The sequence below is a fragment of the Lissotriton helveticus genome, chromosome 7 (assembly GCF_964261635.1).
Source record: "Lissotriton helveticus chromosome 7, aLisHel1.1, whole genome shotgun sequence".
In the NCBI taxonomy this organism is placed as follows: domain Eukaryota; kingdom Metazoa; phylum Chordata; class Amphibia; order Caudata; family Salamandridae; genus Lissotriton; species Lissotriton helveticus.
This window is the reverse complement of record NC_136068.1, coordinates 1195525372-1195543514: the sequence shown is the minus strand read 5'-3', so window position 1 is coordinate 1195543514 and position 18143 is coordinate 1195525372. Positions and strand designations below refer to the sequence as shown.

At 43.8% G+C, this 18143-nt stretch overlaps 1 protein-coding gene across 1 annotated transcript in view; it reads right to left on the bottom strand.

Annotated features, from left to right (window-relative positions):
- The window catches only part of C7H17orf75 (chromosome 7 C17orf75 homolog), a 198648-nt gene that overhangs the window by 134630 nt on the left and 45875 nt on the right, over positions 1-18143 (bottom strand). The gene's annotated exons all lie outside the window — the stretch shown is intronic.

The following is an 18143-nucleotide window of genomic DNA, read 5'->3' as shown; positions in this document are numbered from 1 at the left end:
GTCCCATCTAGCTCACAAAAAGGCAGCAATATACAAATCGGTCATGGGGTATTCCTCTCTTCGCGTCTTCACCATGCAGGCTTGGGCTTTCCAAAATGGAACCCAGGGTCCCCAATGTGATGTACCATTTGCAGGCACACTTGCTCAGTGTACATTCATAGCGCACTTACTGTCCAGTATTGTTACCTCCATGCATTGTACCCTTACATGTACACATGCATTCAGCACACACACTCAGTCTGCGCACACTGTTTTTCACTGAAGTATTTATATATCTTACCAGGGTGTGCTATTTACAAACACACACTCTGCCAGCACACACACCTACCATGTGTCCACTGCACAACACTTCGCCCTTCAAGTATTGTACTTCACACAAACACACATACACCAAGCACATGCTTTCCCTGTGCATGCACTGCACAGGCACCACATTTTTTGTGTCATGTATTCCTTACAATATACAACACAAATATGCCCGACCACCTCGTGTCTTGATAGTATAATTCTTATTAAACAAGACCAGATAACCATTAATCAAACCTAGTCAGGTACTTTTATTTATACCCATCAATCATGAAGTTACTTTTTTAGAAAGTGCATGTTTTTAGGCAAAAAGAAGATATGTACATTTACAACATTACAATACATTACCAAACTAACAAATTTTAGACAAAAACATTTAGTAAAAATACATCCATATAAACAAATGACATTCACATAAACTAATCACATTTCAAATAAACAGAAAACAAAGCAGAGTTGAATCACAAGAGTGAAAAGATGTAAATCTTATATTTTACAATATCAATGAATGGAAGCGTGACTCTTGTTAAAGTGCCGACGCGTTTCGGGTTCGAGTAGGAAGTTGTCGAACCCTCATCAGGGCTTTGTTACTCTCTGTATAGGATGTAAACAAACAATAAAGTTTTATTGACAACCTGTTGGTCTCATCATTTCTAATGTCTCACACTTATTGTGTTTATTGGAACAAAAGGGACTACCTTTATCAAACAGGATGGGCAGCCTTTTCGTTCAAATCTAATGGCTAGCGTTCTTCTCAAAGGAAGTTATCTGAAAATAAATCAGACGAAGACTCAATGAGCATTGTCTTTGACCTGCTTTTAGTTCGTGGTCAAAGCTGAAGCTTAATTTTACATACCTCCACGTGCACCAGCCGGCGCCTCTTGGAGAGAGGAGATCGTAAAATTATTGGAATCAATCCTATTAAAGAAAAGGTTCATAGGCTTAATACATAGCGGTTTTAGGGAATGTGCCGCTACTGTAATTCCGGCAGAAATGTTGTCATACCTTAATAATGTATAGTACTGCGCATGAGACGCTTGGGAGTGAATCCAGTGCTTTGGGCAACCTGTCGAGAACGGAACACTTATTAGACACCGATCTCTTGATGAATATGCCTAACCTCATTGTTCTCATTGCAAAATGGATCGCGTAACCCGCGTACCTGTAACTCTGTTAGGTGCGCTGTCTCCCTCTCTCTGTCTACTTAAAATGATCAGCTCCGCTGGGTCCGAAAAATCGGTTTGTGAACTATTTCGTACTGCGAGGCAAAAACAGGGGGCAGGCATTAATGAGACATGTCGTGCACGTCTTTTTTAATAGGCGGGTCGCGGTATGTTAACTAACATGATCGCGCGTTCTCATACCTTGGTGTGCACATCCCTCGGCTTCAGGCTCTGAATGATTGTCCTCGCACCGGGCGGCGGCCATCTTTGCCTGATTTATCAAAAAGCCTCGCTCTGGATTACATTCAAAGGAGTTGTGGGAGATGTAGTATCCACCATTAGTGTGGACAAGTCATGTCCTGGACATGGGGTTTAAAATTTGTTCATAAGCAATTGACAATGTAATTCAAATTAGGTCAAAGGCAGGTTTTGGTTGCTATATTTACATCAATCGGCACATGAAATTCCCAACATGTTGTGGCCAATTGTTTTACTTTCTGGATTGAGTGGTTATTAGATATCGCCACGCCAGTAGCTCCAGCGTTTACAGTCTGGACAATTCAGTCATGCTATTCAGGCCTGTCATGGTACTGTTAAATTCGAGAATAAGATAAGCCTCTTTTTTCAACAACACCTTGTCGACATGGGCGCTGTGCAGTCCCCATTGTGAAAAGGACTGACCACTCAAAGTCATTTTCCGAATGAGACATTTCTACATAGTGCTCCACCATCGGGGCAGTGAGCACTTTGTTTTTAATCCGTGACCTGTGTTGGCTGATACGTAGATTCACTTGTTGGCTCGTTTTGCCAATGTAGATCTTTTTACATGGGCAAATGATTACATATACTGCATTCTTCGTCCTACAATTTGAGAAGCCAGAATGTTTCCACTTAATGCCTTGATGGTCAAATTCATTTCCCTCGATAGTGTTTGGACATGCGACGCAATTGCTGCATCTATGGTGTCCATCAATCGGCTTCATATTCCATATTGCAAGGAGGTCATGCTTAGGTTTTGACTGAGGTAAATTTGCCCTCACTATTTGCTGTCCAATGCTTTTGTTTTTCTTATATGCAAACATGGGGTGCGGGAAAGGGCATTCTAGCCCTTCTAGCAGATGCCAGTTTTTAAGTATGGTTTGTCTCATCCTGTGTGTGTCAGGACCAAAGGTGGTAACACACACAGGGCGGTCAAGTTCCCTCTTCTCCTTTGTCTGCAATAGACATTCTCGTGGCGTGAAGCGCGCTCTTTTATAGGAGTGCTGAAGCAGTTTTTTGGGGTAACCCCTGTGGATCATCTCCTTGCAAAACAACTGAGCATGATGTTCATAATCACTCACCTCCGTGCAGTTCCTGCGAATGTGCAGTAGCTGCCCGTAGGGCAAATTAGCTTTTAAATTCCTAGGGTGATGGCTTCTGTGGTGCAGGATGGTATTTTTGTCCGTGGACTTTCTTAAATGCAAAATAATTCTCGAACGTTTCTACATGCAAGTAAAGGGCACGGCCATGGGGTGTCCTTATGCCCCAGAAATGGAGGTGCTCTACATGGCCCAGTATGAAATGAGATACATTGAAAACAACAACCCATACACTGAGAACATCGTACACTGGTGGCGCTATATAGATGATGTCTGGCTCCTGTGGCAGGGGAGCCAGGCGCGTCTGTTGGCTTTCCACCAGTGGGTAAATGAGAGACATATGGACATCAAGTTTTCCATGGAATCAAGTACCACTAAAATGACTTTTTGGGATGTTGAATTGACCTGTTTGAATGATTGTATCAAAACTTCACTTTACAGAAAGTCCACGGACAAAAATACCATCCTGCACCACAGAAGCCATCACCCTAGGAATTTAAAAGCTAATTTGCCCTACGGGCAGCTACTGCGCATTCGCAGGAACTGCACGGAGGTGAGTGATTATGAACATCATGCTCAGTTGTTTTGCAAGGAGATGATCCACAGGGGTTACCCCAAAAAACTGCTTAAGCACTCCTATAAAAGAGCGCGCTTCACGCCACGAGAATGTCTATTGCAGACAAAGGAGAAGAGGGAACTTGACGGCCCTGTGTGTGTTACCACCTTTGGTCCTGACACACACAGGATGAGACAAACCATACTTAAAAACTGGCATCTGCTAGAAGGGCTAGAATGCCCTTTCCCGCAACCCATGTTTGCATATAAGAAAAACAAAAGCATTGGACAGCAAATAGTGAGGGCAAATTTACCTCAGTCAAAACCTAAGCATGACCTCCTTGCAATATGGAATATGAAGCCGATTGATGGACACCATAGATGCGGCAATTACGTCGCATGTCCAAACACTATCGAGGGAAATGAATTTGACCATCAAGGCATTAAGTGGAAACATTCTGGCTTCTCAAATTGTAGGACGAAGAATGTAGTATATGTAATCATTTGCCCATGTAAAAAGATCTACATTGGCAAAACGAGCCAACAAGTGAATCTACGTATCAGCCAACACAGGTCACGGATTAAAAACAAAGTGCTCACTGCCCCGATGGTGGAGCACTATGTAGAAATGTCTCATTCGGAAAATGACTTTGAGTGGTCAGTCCTTTTCACAATGGGGACTGCACAGCGCCCTGCAGATGTCGACAAGGTGTTGTTGAAAAAAGAGGCTTATCTTATCCTCAAATTTAACAGTACCATGACAGGCCTGAATAGCATGACTGAATTGTCCAGACTGTAAACGCTGGAGCTACTGGCGTGGCGATATCTAATAACCACTCAATCCAGAAAGTAAAACAATTGGCCACAACATGTTGGGAATTTCATGTGCCGATTGATGTAAATATAGCAACCAAAACCTGCCTTTGACCTAATTTGAATTACATTGTCAATTGCTTATGAACAAATTTTAAACCCCATGTCCAGGACATGACTTGTCCACACTAATGGTGGATACTACATCTCCCACAATTCCTTTGAATGTAATCCAGAGCGAGGCTTTTTGATAAATCAGGCAAAGATGGCCGCCGCCCGGTGCGAGGACAATCATTCAGAGCCTGAAGCCGAGGGATGTGCACACCAAGGTATGAGAACGCGCGATCATGTTAGTTAACATACCGCGACCCGCCTATTAAAAAAGACGTGCACGACCTGTCTCATTAATGCCTGCCCCCTGTTTTTGCCTCGCAGTACGAAATAGTTCACGAACCGATTTTTCGGACCCAGCGGAGCTGATCATTTGAAGTAGACAGAGAGAGGGAGACAGCGCACCTAACAGAGTTACAGGTACGCGGGTTACGCGATCCATTTTGCAATGAGAACAATGAGGTTAGGCATATTCATCAAGAGATAGGTGTCTAATAAGTGTTCCGTTCTCGACAGGTTGCCCAAAGCACTGGATTCACTTCCAAGCGTCTCATGCGCAGTACTATACATTATTAAGGTATGACAACATTTCTGCCGGAATTACAGTAGCGGCACATTCCCTAAAACCGCTATGTATTAAGCCTATGAACCTTTTCTTTAATAGGATTGATTCCAATAATTCTACGATCTCCTCTCTCCAAGAGGCGCCGGCTGGTGCACGAGGAGGTATGTAAAATTAAGCTTCAGCTTTGACCACAAACTAAAAGCAGGTCAAAGACAATGCTCATTGAGTCTTCGTCTGATTTATTTTCAGATAACTTCCTTTGAGAAGAGCGCTAGCCATTAGATTTGAACGAAAAGGCTGCCCATCCTGTTTGATAAAGGTAGTCCCTTTTGTTCCAATAAACACAATAAGTGTGAGACATTAGAAATGATGAGACCAACAGGTTGTCAATAAAACTTTATTGTTTGTTTACATCCTATACAGAGAGTAACAAAGCCCTGAAGAGGGTTCGACAACTTCCTACTCGAACCCGAAACGCGTCGGCACTTTAACAAGAGTCACGCTTCCATTCATTGATATTGTAAAATATAAGATTTACATCTTTTCACTCTTGTGATTCAACTCTGCTTTGTTTTCTGTTTATTTGAAATGTGATTAGTTTATGTGAATGTCATTTGTTTATATGGATGTATTTTTACTAAATGTTTTTGTCTAAAATTTGTTAGTTTGGTAATGTATTGTAATGTTGTAAATGTACATATCTTCTTTTTGCCTAAAAACCTGCACTTTCTAAAAAAGTAACTTCATGATTGATGGGTATAAATAAAAGTACCTGACTAGGTTTGATTAATGGTTATCTGGTCTTGTTTAATAAGAATTATACTATCAAGACACGAGGTGGTCGGGCATATTTGTGTTGTATATTGATATATAATGGTCCAGCCCCCCCCTCAGTCCCATTCCAGGACCTAACTCCGTTTGTTTGTCATGTATTCCTTACAGGCATACATACACCCAGTACATGTGCTAACCATACCTGCACTGCACAGTACTGCTCTAGCTCGGTTTTGTACCATTCCCAAGCACACATACATCAAGCACAGACAATACTCCTGCGTTGTACAACACTCAACATCTACCTGATACAGGCCAAGGGGTGAATTAAGCACACAGCAGTAGAACTTTTAAAAAGGTCCATGAGCCAGTAGGCTTCACTCCAGTGACACAGGGAAAAAGCAGGTCCTGTTTACTACTACTACTCACTACATGGTATAGTGCCACCACCGCGCTTGTGGTGCTTAACTCCTGGTGAAGGCAGTAGTCTTCCACCACTATGAGGGTAGTGCTTTAGGCGCCCCTTCCGGTCCAACAAAATCACAATCCGTGGGACAGACCTATGTCAGAGTACACATGTGATTCTTGTTCACCTATGACAACAACAAAAACTGCATTAAGGATCCAGACAACCGTACAATTAGGCATTCAGGGTAGTGGTACACATCTTCAACCATGCAGAGAACTTTTCCATCCCCCAAGGGCATTACCTGTTATGGGCAAGTAGGGCCTAGAGTTAGAATACCTACTCTACTGCTGCCACCACAACGAGCATCGATAAGGTAAACTCTCATGAGGAGCATAGCCCAGCACCCCATACCACCCATCCCTACAATCGCATACAGTCAAATTGCCTCCTAACAGCACATAGAGCCTGATTTAGAGTTTGGCAGACAAGTACTCTGTCATAAACTTGACAGATACCGTGTCACCCTTATTACAAGTATTAGCATATAATGTACTTGTAATAAGGCGGACGGAATACCTGTCTTGTTCGTGACAGAGTACTTATCCACTAAACGCTAGATCAGGCCCAAAGACACAACCTCGTGAACATTCCACAAACCACCATGATCTTTAATGTATACTCTTCAGTACTACACATAACGCCAACCTCATCACCTATCAGAAGGGTGAAACACTCCTCAGCACAGAAACATGGTTTACATCTACATTCTTGCACATTCTAGACATTTTTGTTCCCAGAGGCGCCAGCACTCAGTATGTGGTCTGCACAAATAAGGAAGGATGAGGCGCCATTGTCACCCATAAATCCTTCTGGCCCTGCACCCTAGGTAAGAAAGCTACACTCAACTCCATGGAGCTCCCCATATGCTACTTTTCACTCTTCCTAACTACACAACTCCAGGCTAGGACTTTCATTGATGAGATTTCAGACCGTATAAACACTTTGTCTATTGGACATGCTCACATCCCTTTTGTTTAGGAGGCTGAAGTTGTCCTCCTTCGTGACTTCAACCTTCCAGACTAAGCTTGCACAAAAAGGTAAACCCTTCTGAACTTCCTTGACACCCTGAAAGTCGTAAAGTACGCTACCCAATCAACACATTTCAAAGGTCAAATGCTTGACCTCATCTTCTCAACATCACCAAGCATCCAATGAAAACCTCATAACCCCTGGAGTGAGCCGACCCCCTTACCATCCTCATCGCCCTGCTCAGTGCCTAACCAACATACTGAGGTCAACCCACTACAGAACAACAAGCTTCAGATCCTTTAACGGCTTATCCATTGACAACGTAAAGCTCAGATTGACTTTCTTCCTACCAAATCTATATCTGGCATTAAACTCTTCAAAACTACACCAGTGGCTTTGTATTAAAAGAAACCTTAAGCACCCTGCTACATTGAACACCTCACCAACAACATACACTCCATCAGCAGAAAAGAAAAATAGTACCTGAGGACCCTATGCCGTTTCTGTCCCTTTGCGCGACACACAGACAACTCATCACATTAGCCAAAGCAAAGTATTGCACCAACTACATCAATGAACTACCAACAGAAACAGAACACTGTTCAAGACAATCTAGCACTGCCCTAAACTCCTGCCTGAACCTCCCATCCTATACTCCACAAACAAGAACAATGTCATCGATCTCTTATTCAGAAAATACTGAAGATCCAACTGTACATAGACCCCATCAAGCCTACTTCTCCTAGAGCCACTCATTCTCTTAGCATCCTTCAATGATCATCCATCAAAGCCCCATCACTCACAGCTCTTGCGGACATATTCATTTCCCTCAAAGCCACCTCAAATCAAGATGATGTCAGCAGATCTCAGCAGAAGCGCCCTTACTCCTCTATTTACCACGGTCAATGCCTCCCTCACTCAAGGTATTTTCCCAGAAGCTCTCTAAACAAACTAGATCCTCCCATTCCTGAAGAAACCCACACTAGACCCGGATGGCCTTCCAAATTACCAGCCCATAACTCACCTGCTCTTCATCAGCAACAAACTTTTATGCTCAACGGCAAGATGACATAAATACCAACCATCTCTTGCATGACTAGAAATGTGGCTTGATTACACTGCAGCACAGAGGACAGCATCTCACCACATTGTAGATGGAGGCCTCTTGGACACAGATGCCCTGCCTTCTGCTATGGCTGGACCTCTCAGCTGCCTTCGGTATAAACAACTGTCCCACCTTCATCCACATCCTGAAATCTTGAATGGGATGCTTTAGTTCTCCTCCTACTCATGCAACCAACACCAGTTCACACAAAAAGGCACAACCGTATCCCAGAAGATCTCTATCAACTGTATAGGCCCCAAGGGCCCCATTTTTTAGGTCTCGCCTAAGCCATCGCGTTAGCGATGTCTTGGCGAGATATAAAGTAAGGGGCATTCAAAAGTAAGGAGCATTCAAAAGTGCGGATCGGGTACAGTGCATGTGCGCCGGGCGCACGCACCGTTTGTCCGCCTGCTGATCACTTTCGTGGCCGCTTTGATGTTGTCAGTGAACCGCGCGGCCACTGAGAACATCAAAGCAGCCATAAATGTGATCAACATTTGCCACCCCCTCCCTTATCCCACTTCCTGCTTGTTTTTATGGCCTTTCATTCAGGTTTGCTTCTCTAACAGTGAGGTGTTGCCTACAGTGACTGCTACTAGACCTGTTTGCTTATTTCTTTATATCCACTCCTGCTGAAAGATCTCTATTTCTGCTTTTTATCCGCCACGCCATGGTGCCCACTTGTTCATGTTGTCGGGCGATGTAAGTCTATAGTGGAGGCAGTAAAACAGTACACTGGCACCAACAGCACAATTGCACTTATTGCGGCAAACCGAACGTTTTGCAGTAGCACGCTGAGAGTTAATTTGAAGAAAAACGATTCTGCCTTACCTTTTGTGTTGGACATGAAGTTTCAACTGTTTTTTTTTTTAACTGATTTATGTTTATCTCGTGTAAGCAGCTTCCAAGTTGTACGTTCCCCAGAATCACCACCCCACGTCCAACTTTGATTGTAGAAATTAGTCTTAAATCCCTGTGGCAAGTGGTCACGCCTTGATACACATTCCGAACCACATTTACACATTTAACGCGGATACCAAGGTCACGCTGCATGCTGGTTTTAATTCACTCATGCGTCTCCATCCTTATCAGAGAAACGCAATGAGGACACATTAGGCCATGAATTGATGAGTAATTGCATTTACAAGTGCTTTGAGTAAGACGCAGATCGTGGAAACGTTAGGGAATGTTTAATAATAACTTCTTAGCAGCTAGGGCTTAGCTTTTTAACGCAGAACGCAGGTTGTTACCAATAAGTTAGCGCCGGGTTTCCATATATTCCTATCTTTTAAACTAAGACGCATCTATATTTGAATAAAGTAGTTGTCCAAGTGTTTTTATTTACTATGAACGCTTTCCATTGAGCCTTCGCTGCGCCCTTTGTATACAAATGTGTGTATGACTTAGTATTTGCATTTGTTTCAGAAAGCAAACAGTTATCATGCTGTTGATTAAGTCCATCTGCACCCATAACAACAAAAATCATAACATGTAACTACTAAAAACCGACACACCATTATCTTCCTATTTATGTGTAAATTGTACAGTTAGCGTCCAATAAGGAGATTGCCCGGTCTCAAGATGGCGTGCCACATAATTACACGCCACATAATTACACAGCACTCAAAGCAACATACACTCCAAATACCACTCAGTGCCACATAATTACACGCCACATAATTACACTGCCCTCAATGCAACATACACTCCAAATGCCACTCAGTGCCACATAATTATACGCCACACAATTGCACTGCACTCAATGCAGCATACACTCCAAATACCACTCAGTGCCACATAATGACACGCCACAGAATTACACTGCACTCAATGCAAAGTACACTCCAAATCCCACTCAGTGCCAAATAATTACACACCATATAATTACACAGCACTCAATGCAACATACACTCCAAATACCACTCAGTGCCATATAGTTATATGCAACATAATTACACTGCACTCAATGCAACATACACTCCAAATACCACTCAGTGCCACATAAATACACTCTACTGAATGCAATACACACTCCACACAATACCACTCAGTCCCACATAATTATATGCTACATAATTACACTGCACTCAATGCAACATACACTCCACACAATACCACTCAGTCCCACATAATTATATGCTACATAATTACACTGCACTCAATGCAACATACACTCCACACAATACCACTCAGTGCCACATAATTACACGCCACATAATTACACTGCACTTAATGTAACATACACTCCAAATACCACTCAGTGCCACATAATTACACGCCACACAATTACACTCTACTGAATGCAACATACACTCCACACAATACCACTCAGTGGCACATAATTATAAGTTGCATAATTACACTGCACTCAAAGCAACATATACTCCAACTACCACTCAGTGCCACATAATTACACGCCACATAATTACACTGCACTCAATGCAGCATACACTCCAAATACCACGCAGTGCCCCATAATTACACTCTACTGAATGCAACATACACTCCACACAATACCACTCAGTGCCACATAATTAAATGCTACATAATTACACTGCACTTAATGCAAAATGCACTCCACACCATGACACAATTTCACTAAGCATAATTTCACAGAACACCACAGTTCCAGGCCACAAAATTCAACTCCACACATTTCCAATACACACCGCATAATTACACACCAAACAACATATTTCACCTCCAAAGCTCCACAATCTACAACGTACCTACAGTCCACACCATATAGTGTCACCATCTGAGCACCAAACATCATTCACCACCACCATTTTGCATCAGCGCACCACCTAAGCATCACGTCAGTCTACCCTTGGAATCTGGCATTGGTTGATTCTCCCTTAGTGTCTGTCCGCTGCTCGTGTTCTAATTAAATTACTGTTTTCAAACATCAACTCCCCCGTTATTTATGTCCTGCTCCCCCATAACAAAAAAATTATAACAAACAAGCATGAGAACAGGCAGGAAGTAGTTGCCAGCAGTGCAAGCACAAAAAAACAGTAGAAGATAATTTTTATGTTAAAATCTTTTTTTAATAAGGTTTTTCAGTTGCATATAATGTTGCCTTTGTTTGCTTTCCTTTGCATGTGTCTCTCGACAGGATTTGCTTCTATCGCTCTCTCTGTCTGGTAAATTAGGTTCTTTTAGTATGTTGGTTTTCCAAGGAGTGTTAATGTTTGCCAATTAGCAAGAGATGCTTGCCTTTGCATCTGAAAGGCCATCTCTGCCCTCTCACCCAGGGGACTGTTTAACCTGAGCCTGCTTACAAGAGAAAAAGTCAGAAGGCCAAGAAGTAAATTTTATTTTGACATTAGATACCAACATCTATTTTTTAAGTCTCACCTGGGCAGTGCTTGCGCTGTCTCTTCGAGACCTCCTGTATTCAGGTATGGACTTTAACCTCCACTCATTTCCTGCCCATCTTTTCAATTGGCTCCTGTTACTGTCCTTTGTAAATGGTGGCCTTTGATTTGTTAATGAGCTTAGTAAACCCTCTTTAGTACCTCCTTTTTGGGTCTCGCTGGCAATGCATCCGTAAGGATGCATTAGTCCAGCTGGAGACCAATAGCGATCACTCTGGGGGGGAAGGACGGACCAGAGGGTGTGCGAGCTTTTCTAGCTGGATTCGTGTGCGCGAACGCGCACGTCGCGTCCCGCGCCGTACACATCGCAGACAGACACTCGCTCACACACACACACCCCCTCCCCCACAGTCACACACACGCACTCCAAGACACATACACACACACACACACACACACACGCACGCACACACACACATACACAGGCCGCCCCCCCCCCGCGCGCGCACACACACACATGCTTCCCCGCCCCTTCGCCCCCCCCGCCCGCCCGCAGCTCAGCAACGCACTCACCGGCTTCCTCTCCTCAGCTGCAAGGCCCGGCAGCAGGACTCTTCTTCCCTCCTTCGGCACCGGGGCGCAGGGTAGGCTCCTGCCTGCTCCGGTGCTCCCAACACGGCTCCAATCGCGGCTCTTCCGTGGGAGGCGGGGTAGGCTCCCGCCCTCCTACTTCCTGTTTCCGGTTGTCGCGCCGGCCTGCCTGACTTCCTGGTCGCAGGCCGGCAGAGTGACGAGGATGTTGGATTTGCGGTATTTATTTATTTAGTTATTTATGCATTTTTATATAGCGCGGACTTTACCCGAAGGCGGTATTTATTTATTCATGTATTTATGCATTTTTATATAGCGCGGACTTTACCCGAAGGCGGTATTTATTTATTCATATATTTATGCATTTTTATATAGCGCGGACTTTACCCGAAGGCGGTATTTATTTATTCATGTATTTATGCATTTTTATATAGCGCGGACTTTACCCGAAGGCGTCGGAGGCTTCACAACAGGAACAGAAATGAAACATAATGAGAAACATTACAAAAGAACAGGTTGCACAAACATACGTTACTTACATAAGGTAATAGTGACAATTGTGAGCAACCAAAATACATGAGGTAGTCAAAAGTGCACAAGAGGAAATGAAAGTGACAAGTGTGCAGTTATAAGAGAAAACAGAGTATGATTAGAGGTATAGTCCTGCAATAAGTGCTAGACACTCAGGCTCAGGAACAAGCGTTACATGGGCAAGGTGGCACTTGTGCAAGTATCAAAGGTAAAGACATGTGAGAGGTAGCAGCCGTGTGTTGCAAGGGCAGAGTGGTGTGTGCATGTTACAAAAGGGCACCGAACACCAGTACATGGAAAATACTGCAAAAAGGCAGACCCTCCAATCACAGGCATACACTGGGAAGGCACTTCCATGGTCATGGGAGGTAGAAATTATCAGTAGTGGGAAGTCTTCCTCACAATAGCAAGAGGACGTGAATTACTTTTGGAGGTGTCTCTGGAGGAGGAGAACTTTGAGGTCCCTTTTGAAGAACAGGTTATGCATGGAAATGTACACACCTCGGGGTGCACAATGCTTGTCTCAGGAAGTTCCCGGTGTCTCTGGAGAGCTCCCGTGCCCTGCAGTGTTGACTGGCAGCTGTAACCTCTGACGAGGGTTCAGCTTCTCTTTCGATGCTGCCGGTTGGTTTGTGTTCCTGGATGTCTGGTTTCGGATGCGCTTCTAGCGCCTCGGACCCGCTTCTAGCGCTTCGGACCCTCTGTCTCTGCTCCGAGACTCAGCAGCGCTTGGTTTTGTTGACAGCTCGTGACGTCATGCAGATGACGACTGAAAAGAGACACCTTCATTCCTGCACCTATATTCGACTGACTTGAAATAGGGCGGTTAATGCCTCACTGTTCATTTGTGGGCACAGCTGTCTGTCACAGAATAAAGTCGTTCTTAGACAGCTGCTGTTCCACTTAATGTTTACGGATAGGTGACGTTTTGACATTAAAATAAAATGCTGCCTATGTAGCACTTCCCTTCACGCTCCTGTAATTTGAAGATTGCACTTCATGTATTATTACCCAATTAAATGGCACAAAGCTTAGAATTAAAAGCGGGACAGACTAATAGGATTTCATCTGAAGCTCAAGTTACGCCGCTCGCCTGTCTGGCGCTTTGACCGCATAATTAACTATAATTGGTCTGACTGAACTAGCTCGGGTGAGTCAGTTCGTATCGTTTCCTCCCCCTCGTCACATTTCACTTGCTGAATGGTGTGTGTTGAAGCGTTCGCAGTCCTTTTCTACAAGTGTGTGCAGCAGGTTTTCAACATTGTGAATGGCCCGCGCAGACCTACCAAGGACCTTTACAGTAAAGCCAGCATATTGGTACGTCCCTGGTAGCACCGTGGGCCCGTCTAGCCCCAATTAACCTCTTCTTCATTGGTTTCCAATAGGTTTACTGCTTTCAAGTCGCGCCATCCCACCTCGCCTTTCCATACAATAACTGATAATTGTTTTATACAACTTTGTGATTTTTATACATTTGTTACCACATAATTTGGCCTCTTTTTTTTATTTTTATTTTTTATACCCAACGCTGCCGCATACTATAGCCCAAGCTCTCTCTCTCTCTCTCTCCCTCCTCCTCTCTCTCTATCTCTCTCTCTCTCTCTCTTCCCCACCTTTTCTCTCTCTCTCTCTCTCTCTCTTCTCCCCTGTCTCTCTCTCTCTCTCTCTCTCTCCTCCCCTCTCTCTCTCTCCTCCCCTGTGTCTCTCTCTCTCTCTCTCTCTCCCTCTCTCTCTCTCCTCCCCTCCCTTCCCTCTCTCCCCTCTCTCTCTCTCTCTCTCGCTCTCTCTCTCCTCCCCTCCCTTCCCTCTCTCTCTCTCTCCTCCCCTCCCCCCAGCCCGGAATACAGTACCACTGTGATCACAAAATTCTTAAGCACCCTGCAACACTGGGGATTTACAGGAATCCAAACACCAGCGTAAAGTACTCGAACAACAATGACGTCTGTCTTATAAATGTCACAAAAAAATGTTAATATTTCACTTCTGTTCTTGGATTTTCGTGAAAATACAACACATATTGCATTACAAATGCTATAGGTGTCACATTTGTGAAAGTTAAAACTATTGGCATTGTAAATGACAAAGCTATTACTTTAGCTATTACTATAGCTATTTTCACAACCAACACATAAATTAAAAAAATGTAATTCACATTACCAATGGCTCAAACTTTCCTAATGCGAGACCTATTGCATTGCAAATGCTTGTCTCATGTTGTAACCTCCCACGAGGACTGCCCCGCTTACATGTGTTGTTACTTTGTATGTTTTATTTAGTCTGTGAGCACTATTTTCTTACATGACCTTCTTCTACATCCTGTTGCAGGCACGACACGCTCTCCTGCAACTTTATGACTTTTCTTTTTGCAGTGCAGCATGCTGTGTTTGGACTTTAACAATGGTGCGACTTTTCATTTGTTGTGCACGGCTCACCCAACTCTATTTTTGCAACATTGTCTATTTTTTAGGTCGAGCCTGGGCAGCGCATGCGTTGCTCTGCGAGGCATGCTGTATTCGTGTATGGAATTGAATCTTCGCCCACTCCCCGCCCATATTTTCAATTGGCAGCTTTGACTTGTGAATGTTGGCTTTTGATTGGCTAATAGGCTTATTAGTCCCTCTTTAGTACTTTCCTGTCTTCAGGTGTAACCTCCAATAAGGACTGGACCTTTTACTGTGTCCTTACTGTATAGCTTGCATTAGCCCTTGGGAAGAACTCTTTGCTTAATTAATCAAAAGAGCACTGATGGGACGCCAACTTTAGCAATGCAGGCTGTTCTTTTTGTTTTGGTATTTGAAGCGTGCTTTCACGTAATATATAACTTTTAAATATACCCCCGCTGCATGGACGCTTGGCGAAGCGGGTGCTGTGTTAATTCGAGACATCTATAGAAGCTTCCTCCATTGTTCCTCTCACACCTCCATCCATGACCTTTGCATGGCTTGTTTTAATTTCTCTCCCCACCCCCCAACACTGCATGCCCGCCTCTCAAAAAAATCACTGTTTATTTATAATTTAATTTGCTAGATCCTGCTCAGGAGATTAAATGCTTTGCTAAAAATTAAAGAACGTTGAGCCTCGCAAAGGCTCAAACACTAGTCCCCAACTCCAGAGTCAGGTGCTCCGACCGCTGAACCACAACCTCTACCTCTAACAGCAGCATGATAAAAAGGATTTGCAATGCAATAGGTACCACATTTGGTAGAGTTTAAGCTATTGGCATTGTAATGACAATGCCTTTTGTTTATGATTTAAAAATCAACACACAAAGGCATTGTTATTTACAATGCCAATAGCTCAAACTCTTGTAAATGCGAGACCTCTTGCATTGCAAATGCTTGTTACTTGCTCATCTTCAACCTGTACATGGAGCAATACACCATAAAGCTGACTATACATGCCTCTACTTGAAAGTCTCCCCACCTCAGACATATCCTCTGCACCTGGAAGTCTAGCACCTTCCTGAAGCTCAACCCTGAAAACACAGAATTCCTGTTACTTTCCAAGAACAACATGCAAAAACTAGCCCAAACCTGAATGTAGGACACAGGTTTTGACAGATTCAAAGACCAACTTTCACCCAACATCAATTCACTTGCCAGGTGCAAGAAACCATTAAAGGACTTGTGACCACAATCTTGTATTTTGCCATGACTAAAAAAAGCCATTTTGTGAGTCAAAAAAGCCTTTCATAGGAGTAATCATACGCTCTTGTATAGCGCCTTATCACCGTTAGGTCTCAAGGCGCTTGCTTTGGGAACCCGTCCTGGTCTTTCCCTGCGAGATTAGCCCTACTGGGAATCCCCAAGGTGAAGATCAGGCATCCCATCGCGGTGGGGCCGTAGTGGAGATTAAGCAAGCTATTGCCCAGAGTTGCAGAGTGTGAACCCACGATTTGAGTAGGCACCGAGGCGAGAATTATCGAGTCCGTGGACATTATGAGCTTAAGACCCTGCCGCGTCGGGAATTGAACCCTGGTCCCGGGTCTGACCTCTGCATCAGGGTCTGCCTCCTCTAACCGGTGAGCCACACTTCTCCAGGAGTGTGTGAATGGTGTCTCTCCTCACAATTACAATTTGCCATGAAATGTATCAATAGTTTGTGACAGAAATTGTGGTCGCACACCACTGAAAAGTTGATGCCTCCTCAAAGTGGCAAACCACCTGCAAAGTGGAAGCAGTCCCTGTTGGATTGCTTCCTTTTTGGGAATTGTGCTGCATGCATGTGATGCATGGGGGAGGAGGTATAATAAACCAAGGGGGTGTCACTGCCTGCCCAAGATCTCTTCCTACATAGGAAACTATTTTTAAAGCATTACCAGTTACAAAAAAATAAAAACCACATACACATTTTGCTTTAAAAAAAAGATCCTATTTGGGAACGTAAGCACAAGGATGCTGGTTTGATGTTCCATGCAGGCCACCATAACTGTGTTCGTAGCCAAATCACATGGGATCTCAATAGCGACAAGATGAATATTCATTATGCTGGTCAGTCTGCTACTCCTAAGACCAAAGATTTTGAAACGTGATCTTTTAGTACATAGGCTGCAACCAAAATTACAAACAGGTTGAAAATGTAAATGTGCAGTTTGCACCCACTATTGGCAATCTCTCTATATTTACATTTGGGCAATGAATTCGCCCTGGAAACCAACCTCGCCCTCAAGGAACACACTGCCAAGACAACAAAGACAGCCTGGCACCAGCTCTCTCTACTAAACAATATGAAGCCGTTTTTCCCAGAAAGTAAGTACAGAACTGATGTACACAACATTTTCGCACATAGACCACACATTGAAGCTCGCATCTGAATGGTGGTAACTTGGTCCTGCTCCATGGGCTTCTAGCCTCCACAGTGCATCCTCCTCCCCACCTCCTTTAAATACATCCTTCATGCTGCAGCATATTTCATCCAAGGCCTAAAGAAATATGACCACATCGCCTGCAACTGGATCGATTTCCACAGGCTCATCTTGTCATCCCACACCATCTTCTAAACCATTTTGCATTGTTTACAAACCCCACCTACCAGTCTAACAAGTTCACCATCTCCGGTGGCTTTCTGCACACTCACAGCCAGGACACCAAAGGACAGGATACAAAGAAGTGCAAAAAAAAAGCAACAAACCTTCTACATAGAGTGCATCTCAGGATCTGGTACATCTCTGTATCTGTCTGCCCGGTCCGGAACCTACTCCAATTTAGGGAACAGGTTAGCATGCACAAGCATACTATTCATAATGCAGTAATAGTCCATTTCTGTTTCCAGAATCCAACTATTTTGCCAATCACTTGGCAGTTTCATTTGATGCACTGATCCTTTGTCGGTCAGGTGCCTTGTTTGAGGCACCATGCTTGCAGAATTTTTTAATTTCTAAAAACAAATCTCCACAACGGGAACTTGTTTTTTAGACAACAAAGAAACAATGGCCAGGACACAATGATCACTTTGCTTTGTGCTTTCCCTACATGGAACTAGCATCACTGTGACCTGGGAGCCCAGTGGTGGCC